The 11749-nt window shown below is 42.6% G+C and overlaps 1 protein-coding gene and 1 pseudogene across 1 annotated transcript in view; one reads left to right on the forward strand and one right to left on the reverse strand.

Annotated features, from left to right (window-relative positions):
• LOC120056697 overlaps positions 1 to 4210 on the reverse strand; it is a 32391-nt pseudogene extending 28181 nt beyond the window's left edge.
• Positions 1 to 11749, forward strand: part of LOC120057042 (arginine--tRNA ligase, cytoplasmic-like) — a 211084-nt gene that overhangs the window by 37308 nt on the left and 162027 nt on the right.

Genomic DNA, 11749 nt, shown 5'->3' on the forward strand with positions numbered 1-11749 from the left:
TGCGAGCCAGGCCTAATCACCCAACATCAGTGCCCGACCTCACTAATGCTCGTGGCTGAATGGAAGCAAGTCCACGCAGCAATGTTCAAACATCTAGTGGAAAGCCTTCCCAGAAGAGGGAGGCTGGTATAGCAGCAAGGGGGGGGGGGGGGGGGGAGACCAACTCCATATTAATGCCCATGATTTTGGAATGAGATGTTCAAAGAGCAAGTGTCCATATACACTACATGACCAAAGGTGTGTATATGGGTAAGGTGACTAGGCATCAGGATATTTGAAACAGTAGCAGCAATGTAAATTAAGATTTTATGCGAGTGTGTGTGCGCATAGTCAGTATACATGTGTGTGCATGTTTGTGGTTGAGTCAGTGAGTGTGTAGAGTTCTGCAAGTGTGCATAGAGTGCAAAATCGCATGCGAGTCCTTAGTGATTTGGACACTAAGGAACTTGAAGCTCTTGACCCACTTCCACTGTAGCCCTGTCGATGGTGGACGTGCTGCCACCGTTTCCTGTAGTCCCGATCAGCTCCTTGGTCTCACTGATGTTGAGGGAGAGCTTGATGTCCTGGCACCACACTGTCAGGTCACTAACCTCCTCCCTGTAGGTGGTCTCTCGCCAGTGATCAGGCCTACCACCATCGTCAGTAAACTTGATGGTGGTGCTGGAGTCATGCGTTGCCGCGCAGTCCTGGGTGAACAGGGCTAGCTAGCTAGACTAGCTTATTCTTTCAGTACTATATTCCAGAGGTGGGACCAAGTCATAGTTTTACAAGTCACAAGTAAGTCTCAAGTCCCAAGGCAAATCCCAAGTCCTAAACTTTGAGTTTCGAGTCCTAAACAAGTCATAATGTGCTCTTCACCAAATGTAATACATAATTTTAACAAGAGTAATAGTTAGTATATTACATTTACGCAAATCATGATTGCTTTTAAAAATATCTATACATTTATTCATTTCCAAATAAACATATTTCCATGGAAATACATGGGAAGCCATGAGCAATCGGGCGATGTAGGCTTGTACACAATCGCCCACTTCACACACACACACACACACTCTCTCTGTGTGTGTACAGTAGGTCAATGGTTTTTGGAACAGCAGTAACATCAGGCAGGATTTAGGCTACCAACTGCCTAGCCAGTTGTAGCGCAATCTTGGGTGCAATGATCACGTTACCCGCACTGACTGACTGGAGGCTCATTGATTTAACGTTACCCTACATGATACACTAGTAAAGTTATAAAATATATAGCTGTCGGCTAGATGCCACGACTTACCGTTCTTTGGTCAGCTTCAAATGTCGAACAAAGTTAAATTGTTGCGCCTCCGTCTGTAATTTCTCCGCATGTTTTGCAAGTTGCAATATGTTTTTTGTTGATACAGCGTCGTCTTTATATCTTTGGGTATCATCTTTCCAAGGGCTCCATCTGAATTCACCCGCCGACGTTCCTCTGCACTGCCACGCCCAACTTTTTCTCAGCTGGACACATTTGATTGGCTGCTGTCCATTCAAACTGTAATCCGTTAAATGCAGTTGATGCGCTGCACACTTTTTAATAGCATCATTTTTCATATTTGGGCATCAAGTCAGGTCGAGTCATAAGGCTCAAGTCAAGTCAAGTCACTGGTGTTAAAGTCGAGTTGCAATCATTGTGACTCGAGTCCACACCTCTGCTAAATTCATTCTCTGATCCATTAATTGGATGGACAACATGTCAGTTCATACTGCAAGAGCTGAGGTTGGGCAACATCCTCGGAAGTCGTCATAATTACTGTTTAAGTCTATTTAAGGGGTTGAGAAACATGAGCCTCCAAGGGTTGTATTGAAGTCAATGTACCCAGAGGAAGACAGAAAATAGCTGTCCCCAGCTACACCATGGTGCAACCCAAGAAGGTCCGTTGAGGATACTGTTGACCACTGCAAAACGGTATTTCAAATCAGTTATTGGTGACAAGTGAATATATTTAGTATTGTTTTATCTAAAAAGGATAACTTTAATGTTTAACTATTTAAATTTCTGAAATTAACTGAGTAAGGGGCTTGATTCATGACATTTACTCAATAATGCCATGTTGCTCTACACATCTTGCCGTGTTAAACTGCAGTATTCGTGTAACATTCCTGGGTAATGAGATGTCAGACAAGTCTTGCCTACTCGGCAATGCACAAGACAACTTTTCAATCAGAACTGTATACAGATACACCTTCGGACTTGGGAAAAGTGTTCCCAAACAGGCACCGCAAGGTGGGTATATGTAATAGAACTAGACCAGAGCTAGACCTTGGTCTAGAACTTGGGTTAAGGACAACCCTCCTCTCCCAAAGGATGTCAGCTCTTTCCATAAAAGCCCCACAAAGCTTAACTCAAAGAAAAAAAAATACTTTCATTTTGATCTTACACTACCTATACAAGCAAGTGTCCAACGTGCAAATGGAACAATATTTTATTTCATTTAAAACACACTTTTTGGTAGGAAAGATGGAAGGTGGCCAAGCGGCTTATGAATCTAAGAGCACTACAATCAGAGTTAACGGCATTAATAAAATTAAGTTTAATTTAAAGTTCCACATTTTGTTAGTCGTATGTACAGGATACACATGGTATACACAGTCCAACAGAATGCTTACTTGCAGTTCTTCGACAATACAACAATTGGCACAACGAATAGGCATAAGCGAGCAAGTGAAGTCTATAATGACCTTGCGATGACCTGAGACATAAAGCAAAAAACACTGCTTATTGTTTAGTCTCTGTAGCAACTCAGCTGTAAATAAGCTCTCAAGAGCATCGGATGTCCGAGCAACCGTGACTGGCAGCTCGCCCATCCGCAATATGACAATGAGCCTCTCTAGGGGTTAAAAACAGGCCATTCAGCAGCGGGTGAGTATGGTGGGATGAATGGGGGCTGTTCCTGACAGACACCTGGTCTCAAGAGTATTTTCTATTATTCTTGATGTAAATCCGAGGAACTCGATTTAGTATGGTATGTATTAATTTGTGGTTGTCCAGCGCCATTTCATATGATATGTTAACTTGCTACATGTAAATATTTTACACATTACTAGGCTTTATTGTTAGTTTAGGAGTTTTAAGTTAATGCTAAGTTGTCCGTGATAAGATTTGAATTCGCAACTTGGGTTGCTAGGCGTTTGCTTTATATGCCCACCCATCACCCTACTTTTGATTCTGCATTAAGTAACTAATCTGTTTTACGTAACCATACCAACTAATGGAGTTATCCCGGGTTCACGTTTACTATGCTACGTCTAGTCTGAGACCAGGCAGGACAGGAGGCATGCCAGTGTGAATCATTAGTTATTATGGTGAACAATAAATAAATGCTTATGTCATTTGGGCTGTTTTTGAGGGTTGCTTTTATTTTCATTTTTTAATGAAAGGCATTAGTCAAATTAAGTTGCAAATCGTGTGCAATGGAACTGGTTACGTTAACGTTGGGAACCAAAGAGAAAGAAACTGAGGCCTTCTGAATTTGTCTTAGAGAAACTCTTTACTCCAAAAGTAAAACGTTTTGTAATTTAACGGTTTGTTGCGACACGGAATCAGAATAAATGAATACACCCTTATTGTGTGTACAAAATGTAGGCAATGCCGTCTGTCTTGGCATGCACCCGACTGTGAAAACCCGCTTATGTCGAAGCAACGTTTTCGAGCATAATTGTATACAATAATTAGGTCTATGTACAGGCTCAACTTTTCATAATGGTATGGCTCATTGCACCTCGGAAAGTGAGACTATTCTGAATACACTGGAATTGAGAGAAAGACAAAGTATCTTTGGAGGAACCTTACCGTTGAGTTTGGTGTTGACCATGACGTACAGGTGCTCTCCTGGGTACGCAGTAAGTCGCGTGAGATTGCATGGAGGCTGATTGACGGGTATTTCAAAGAAAACCCCATTCCAGACCCATCGAACCATGATACACATCTGAGAGAGATTAGACAAAAATGTAATTAAAAATACATTTTACGCACTTTAGGTAGCCAATATGAGTAAAGGCCTTTGTCAAACACATACTAGTCGATTTCAATCAAAACGCGCAGTTTCTTGATAAGTAATCTGGAAACACTCACGTTTCTGCAATTACAGAGCCCTGGTCCCAGCCCTTCACCATTCCAAACAGCGGTGATTTCACCTTGATTGCACCGTATTCCTTCACTTGGAGGAGATACGTTTTTCAGATTCACCATCGTGGCTTCCCTGTCCTCACACCCGCCTGGAGTGAATTAAACTTGTTGATAGGATAGTTTCCACCTATCTGCAGATTTATAAACAAAGATGTATATTTCCGGAGAATTTTGAGGTTACCTGGACAATTCGGTTACGAGAATGACACTGCGCTCCTTTAGTTGCCTTGCTGTGTTCTGAAAGTCTTTTTCAGACCCCTTTCCGATGGTTGTTTTACTCCAAACGAACTGCTTTCCACACCAGTTTCTGTAGTTGGCGGAGCGTAATCTAATTGAGATTTGGGCGGAGCAGCCGATTTATCCTCTGAGCGCTGTAATTTGGTTGTTTATAAAGTGGGCGAGTTCGTTTTAAAAGGCCCAGTGCTCCGGGTATGCGGAGTTTGTATGTAGACCATTCCATTGGTACGTAAATGACGTCTCCAATCCACCCGGGGCACCCGACCATGCAAAACAAACTCGCAAATAAACCATACGGAACTTTAATAACGACTAGGGGTGCTCTTGAGCCAAAAATCCACCTAAAATAGACAAGTATTTTCCAGAAATGCCCTAATTTGACAGAAAGGGGCACACCTCTCTACATCGATAGCAACAAAAAAAACGACCTAAAATATTGTTTTCATGAGTTAGACGTGTAAATAAACCATACAGCAACCACACACGTCAACTTTCTGGAGAAAACTAAAGCAACTAAACTTCCATGAATGCATCTTTAAGGAAACATGCCCCCTCAACACTTCCTCCAGATGTTCTCAAATCAAATGTATTTATAAAGCCCTTCTTACATCAGCTGATATCTCAAAGTGCTGTACAGAAACCCAGCCTAAAACCTCAAACAGCAAGCAATGCAGATGTAGAAGCACGGTTCTCAAGTGGATATGCCTGCATTAGTCAGAAAGCTGATTGTATCAATATTTCACACCATCATGCTGTCCTCTCCCCTTTTCAAGAGACAGAAAACAAGTAGGCCTACCATTCCTTCTTTAAAAAAGCTTTTTATTATGACAAATGTACAAGATCGTATTAATATGAAAGAAAATAGAGTAAAGTTAACAAAAAGTTATTGAAGAGTAACAGACAAAACATAGAAAACCAATCTATAAGCTCATGTTGATATACCAGACCTACAGTATAGTTGTCTCCCCAGTCTTCAATTCTACATGTAATAAACAATAATAATGAACACTTTTGAATCATTGGCACCAACTTCCCCCTGCAGAGGACTGCCTGTGTGTCAGACTGCCCCTCCAAACTAGTGTACTCCTACCTTTATATGATCATTTGCTCCAACAGATTTGTCATTTAAAATGAAGTAGGTCCACCATGTCATACTCATGAAATACAGGTGATAAACGTAATCTCTTGAGAACATTACATCAGAAATCATACATTTTTTCATCCAAAAACAATGGTAAACTAACCTAGTTATTTGCTCTGATTCCCACAATGCAACTGCCAGTAGAAGCTTTGGGGCAGTCCAACTAATGGTGCGTAACTGTAGTCAATATTATCACGTTAGTTGAGTGCATTGCAGGCAGCTCAGAAATGATTTTTATTACCTCGGAAATCTTCCTTCACACTTTGAAGTATTAAAAACATTGTGTGATTAACCAAGACTAATAAGAAGTTTACCATCGGTGATGAACACATCCAACACTTTTTTTTACAAAGACAAATTTACAAACAGGCTTCATTTCTTAATTAGAGCGCTTATCTTGAACTTTTCCCATGATTCTGACGATGGCCACCTTTGTGTCCAGGGTCATGTTCATTGGGGCACAACTGAAAATTAAAACAAGGGCTTCATATTGGACAAGTTCAGTTAGTACCTCCCCATTTCACTCTGTTTTCTACCATTTATGCTTACTGAACACAACCTCATTCCTGCCGTGTAGTCCGTGCCTCCAGTGGTTGGTTCATGCTCTCTTGTTCAGTAGCAAGACACAAGAACACTGCTGAGCAAAAGAGTTTAGAGGTCTGTGGCTATTGAACCTCGTAATCCTTAAGGTGGCCAACGCATCTGCAAATAACAAAATAACATCCAACAAACTGCCAGATATCCAATGATTCATTACAAAAGGTGGCCAATATCACAACCCCTCTACAAGGAAAACTATTATAAACAGATGCAATCAAATAATTGCCAAATATATTTATTTCCATGATAAAAGAAAATGCCTCTAAATATACATTACAGCAAAAACTAGATATACACACTAACATTAGAGGTCAATTTATGGTCTGGACCATTTCCCATCCAGCATGCCGTTTATCCATAATCTTCTTTTGATTCAAGGCCAAAGCCTGTATTCACAGTCTTAGAGTAGGAGTGCTGATATAGGATCAGTTGCCTTTTAGATCATTATGAATAATATATGGACAGCAGTCCTACTCTGAGAAACTTTTTGAACATAGGCCCAGAAAGGCAGTGATTTAACCTGACCTCAAAATGGAACCCTAAAACCAAAATGAGCTCATATTTGAACAGACAAAGGATAGGCTTTCTGAGATCTGAGACATTTATTTAGTCTCCAGTTGATGCAGTAAGATGTAGAGGGAAGACTAGAGCGGGTAGTGTTCTCTACAATCAACACTGGAGGTGGCAGAGGGTTCCGAAAGACCAGGGCATTTTTTTTTATTAAAAAAATAATATTTCAAAATAATAGTCTTGATGAACAACGACAGGTAGTTAGGTGTATACTCAGTAAGTACCTTTACTTCAAGGTTTTGAACCTACACACAGTATCGACAAGAAGGTACATAGGAAACAGTATGCCACTTGGTTTGCTAAGGAGGAAAACAATAAGTGGATGATTTGATATACAAAGAAATACATTATAAAAACACAACGTACGTAAATAATGGTTAAAATGCTGACATGGTTATTGAGAGGAACAGAGAAAGTTGGCAAATTCTGTACATAACAAATCCCTTTGAATATTTGCATATAAAAAAGACTAAAACATGGGCATTTATCCATGATAGTGTTGGCAGCACACACTAAAATTATATTTATACGTACACAAAAACTAAACTCGTTTTTAGAAACATGTGCACACAGAGGTGAGAAGATCAGGGTTGGTCTACTCTAGTTGGTGACATTAAATACACTCAAACCTCCATTTAAAGGAAAGTCTTGTCAATGTGGTGGTAGTTACAGATTTTAATGTTGATTAAATGACACCTGTAATTTGGCGTGATGCACTGAGGACTAGCTGCCTTGATAGTGTTTTGTAACAATAATTAAAACGGTTAAAATACCACTTGATGGGAACGTTTGATAAAAATAAAAACGGGATATAGGCTGCAGTTCAATACTTTGGGTAAAAACAATTAACCAAATCCATGAGAAAAACACTCTTTTGGAGATTGTATTTTCTAGAAAGTATGGGATCGGTTGTGGGTCTGGTCTGTCAGTCTGTCAGTTAAAAAAGTTGTTTCTAGCATGATGATGATGGTTCTGTGTCCCGTTTTCCTAAGGGAATGCTGACGTAAACTGTTATGCTCATGCTTTTTCATCCAGTGCTTGTTGTAAATGGTCTATAAAAGAAAGTGGGAAACCTGTGTAATGGTTTAGCTTATCAAACAACTGACGAATTGAACACATCAAAAACAAGAATAAATAGTTTGATCGATGTGAGGATTAAAATGTGGAATTCAAATATCAAAAAAGTGAAAGACATTCATATTTAAAGTTTGGGTAAAGAGCAGGGGATAAAAACAACGATTGGTTTCCAGCAGTTGATCCACAAAACTAGTTCATTTAAGTCGTAAATGGAATGCAGTTTGACCCCTGACATCTATTCTCATAAAATGTTGAACAACAATACACATCTACATCCTACCAACAAACAATTAATTAATGTCATACAATAAAATGTCCTCTTTCCCAGGCAGGAACACTGAGAGGTGCCTCTCAGGAGAATAGGAAGTCATGGGTCATGTTCATTAGGTCACACAATGGAAAATGTGCATTTCTTAAAAATGGACAAGGCAAGGTAGTCCCTCACGGTTTGTCTGTTTTCTGTCGTTTGGGGCCTAATGAACACAACCAAGAATTTGGAGATGGACTCTTTGTATGTGGGGGTAGTGGATGACCCCTGAGTAGACAACCCTGGAAGTTGGCTGGAGAAACAGGTAGGTTGATTTGTGTGTCATTTACGGTCAAGTATCTGACCCACATGTCCATCGGTGACCGATTACAGAGGATAAGACAATGCAAAGTAACGTGCCACTTAACAACCTTCGGAGTTAGTGCTCTCAATGACTGTACATCACACTACGAAAGTTGTGAAGACAATGAATTTCTCCCCCCCCCGTAGATTCCAGTTCATATGATGGATGGCGTCATACTAATGGGGGGGGGGGACAAGGAGGATGAATAAAACCTTTTTATAATAAGACAGGAACAAAACATTAACAAAATACTACAGAAAAGAACAAACGTACAACTTGAGTTTTACAACATATCACTGTTGCAGACAAAGTCCACCAGGTCTGTGACCCCCAGCAGGTCATCCTCATCATCATCTGTGGTGCCAACTCCAGTCCATTGGGCGCTATGGCGACAGCTGTGGCCACAGGTTTTTGGGGCCCAATGTGAGCCAGGCCCTCTAGGGCCTTGATGGGACTCTGTCCGTTGGTGGGGGATGCAGCTCCACCAGGCTGTAGTCCAACGGGCTGGCTCCCTTCCCCAGCACCCCCCCTTCCTCCTCTTCCCTGTTTTCTTTCGTCTCCTTCTCCTCTTGTCAGAGTCGTCCGAGTCGATGCGGTTCACACGCTTGCGGACAGGACGTTCTCCCTCCGATGATTCATCGGAATCGTGGTCGTCATCGTCCTCCTCAGAGGCTCGCCGCGTTTCAGTGAAAGTCGTCTGCGGTGCTGCTGGGACTCTTTCTCGGATGAGTCGGCCCTCCTCTTTAACCTAGTCCTCTCCTCTCGCTGTCGTCCGAGCCTCTGGAGGAGCTCGCTGAAAGAACCAGGTACATGGAAACCATGGACGTTAGATAAAACCATATTGTTAATATCAGTTAAGTGACGGCAAGTGAGGACACGTTAAATAAATAAAAATATAGCCAACTAACTACAGTTTACTACATCCTACAGAGAACCTATGCTTATGGCGGGGTCGGTGAGGAAAAGGCACGCGTTTAGAAAAAAAATGTCTGCCTGACCTTCGCTGTCAGAACTGGCGAGGCGCTGCCACGGTTTGACTTTGTCGCGGTTTGTGTTGGCCTTAGAGCCGTCAGAGTCTCCGGACGACTCGCAGTAGTTGACCTGCTTCGTCGTCTGACTCCGGCGGGATCGCGTCGGCTACAGTCCAGGTCACTATCGCTGAACTCACTGAGCCCTCCGACACTAGTTACACAGGTCAACACAGAAAGAGAGCCACATCACATACCTATAGGTTTTTAAAGGACAATTACAAAATCACACAGAAGTTTTCAGACCTTAAAATCAAAAGATGGATCCACATCCCACACAATTGGCTGTGTCTAACCAGCGTACTGAAGGCCTCAACTCCAATGAAAGGAACTGATAAGTGCCACAAATCAGGACCTTTTCAATTAATTTTGGATTACGGCATAAAGCTGAATCAACAAAACAGATGGCCTGGACTTGTCCCAAAAGAAGACCATTTTGAGATCTGAAAACATCTAACAAAGTTTGATTCTGGAGTGTAATGTCCTTTCAAACCACAGAGGAAATGACGATGCCAACATACCCATTTCTTCCTCACTAGTCTCCTCTTCATCGTCTGAGTACCTTCGTGGTCTGCGGCGCCGTCGCGGCTGAGTGCTCCTCTGACGTTTGGCCGCCTCCTTGTCCTGGCGGTTCTGCGTTGTGTGCTGCCGAAGTCGCTGTCGTCATTGGAGTCGACTGCCACTTCGCTCTCTGCATCGCTCTTGTCCGACGCCACAAACTCCTCTTCCTCCGTACTACATGAAAAAATGTGCAGTGGAGAGAGAGAAAAAAACAGAAGAATGAGTGACAAATTAATTCAACACCCCTTTGTGTCACACCTTTGTGGCTGTAATAGCCATCAATTGTGGAACCATGGCTTGTGTTCATTATGGCACACAATGGGAAATGTTTAAAAACATTTTGCAGTGGAAAACAAAAAAGTCTAGGTAGTCCCTCCGTTCAGTCCGTTGTCTTCCATTTGGTGCCTTATGGACACAACCTCCCTGTTCTGATTCATGAACACCTACCTCCCACTTTCCTAATGAACCTACCTCCCACTTTCCTAATGAACCTACCTCCCACTTTCCTAATGAACCCTACCTCACTTCTAAGACCTACTCCACTTCCTAATGAACCCTACCTCCCCTTTCCTAATGAACCCTACCTCCCACTTTCCTAATGCTACCTCCCTTCTAAACCCTACCTCCCACTTTCCTAATGAACCCTACCTCCCACTTTCCTAATGAACCCTACCTCCCACTTTCCTAATGAACCTACCTCCCACTTTCCTAATGAACCCTACCTCCCACTTTCCTAATGAACCCTACCTCCCACTTTCCTAATGAACCCTACCTCCACTTCCTAATGAACCCTACCTCCCACTTTCCTAATGAACCCTACCTCCCACTTTCCTAATAACCCTACCTCCCACTTTCCTAATGAACCCTACCTCCCACTTTCCTAATGAACCCTACCTCCCACTTTCCTAGAACCCTACCTCCCACTTTCCTAATGAACCTACCTCCCACTTTCCTAATGAACCTACCTCCCACTTTCCTAATGAACCTACCTCCCACTTTCCTAATGAACCTACCTCCCACTTTCCTAATGAACCTACCTCCCACTTTCCTAATGAACCTACCTCCCACTTTCCTAATGACCTACCTCCCACTTTCCTAATGAACCTACCTCCCACTTTCCTAAATATACCTATGACCTACCTCCCACTTTCCTAATGAACCTACTCCCACTTTCCTAATGAACCTACCTCCCACTTTCCTAATGACCTACCTCCCACTTTCCTAATGAACCTACCTCCCACTTTCCTAATGAACCTACCTCCCACTTTCCTAATGAACCCTACCTCCCACTTTCCTAATGAACCCTACCTCCCACTTTCCTAATGAACCTACCTGTCACTGAGACGGAACTCGTCCTCGCTCTCTTCCTCCTCCATAGTGCTGTCGCTGTCCAGGTCGTTGAGACGCCGGCGCTTCTTCTGCGCTGGCCGGCGTTGGGCCGCGGCGGGCACCCATTCTCCTTGCCCTCGCCACCCTCTCCTGCTGCCAGGAAGTGGACATGTCCTTCCCTCTGCTATGCCTGTGATGTTGGCCATGTCCTTGCCTCGACAGCTCCTGTAGAGGGCAGCACATGTTAATTTAGACTCAATCCAACAGGCACACAAAGATTGTTTGCAGGCTACATAAGTTAAAAAGCTCTGAGGCTGCATTTCATTCAGGGAAAATCCCTATTTTACCCTCGTTCACTCCTCCTGACAGAACTGAAAGGAGTGGATATGTATACGAGGGCAGAGAGGGAACATCTATCTTAGGATGAATACAGCCTCAGACTTGACTC

The sequence above is a fragment of the Salvelinus namaycush genome, chromosome 12, assembly GCF_016432855.1.
Source record: "Salvelinus namaycush isolate Seneca chromosome 12, SaNama_1.0, whole genome shotgun sequence".
Taxonomy (NCBI): Eukaryota; Metazoa; Chordata; class Actinopteri; order Salmoniformes; family Salmonidae; genus Salvelinus; species Salvelinus namaycush.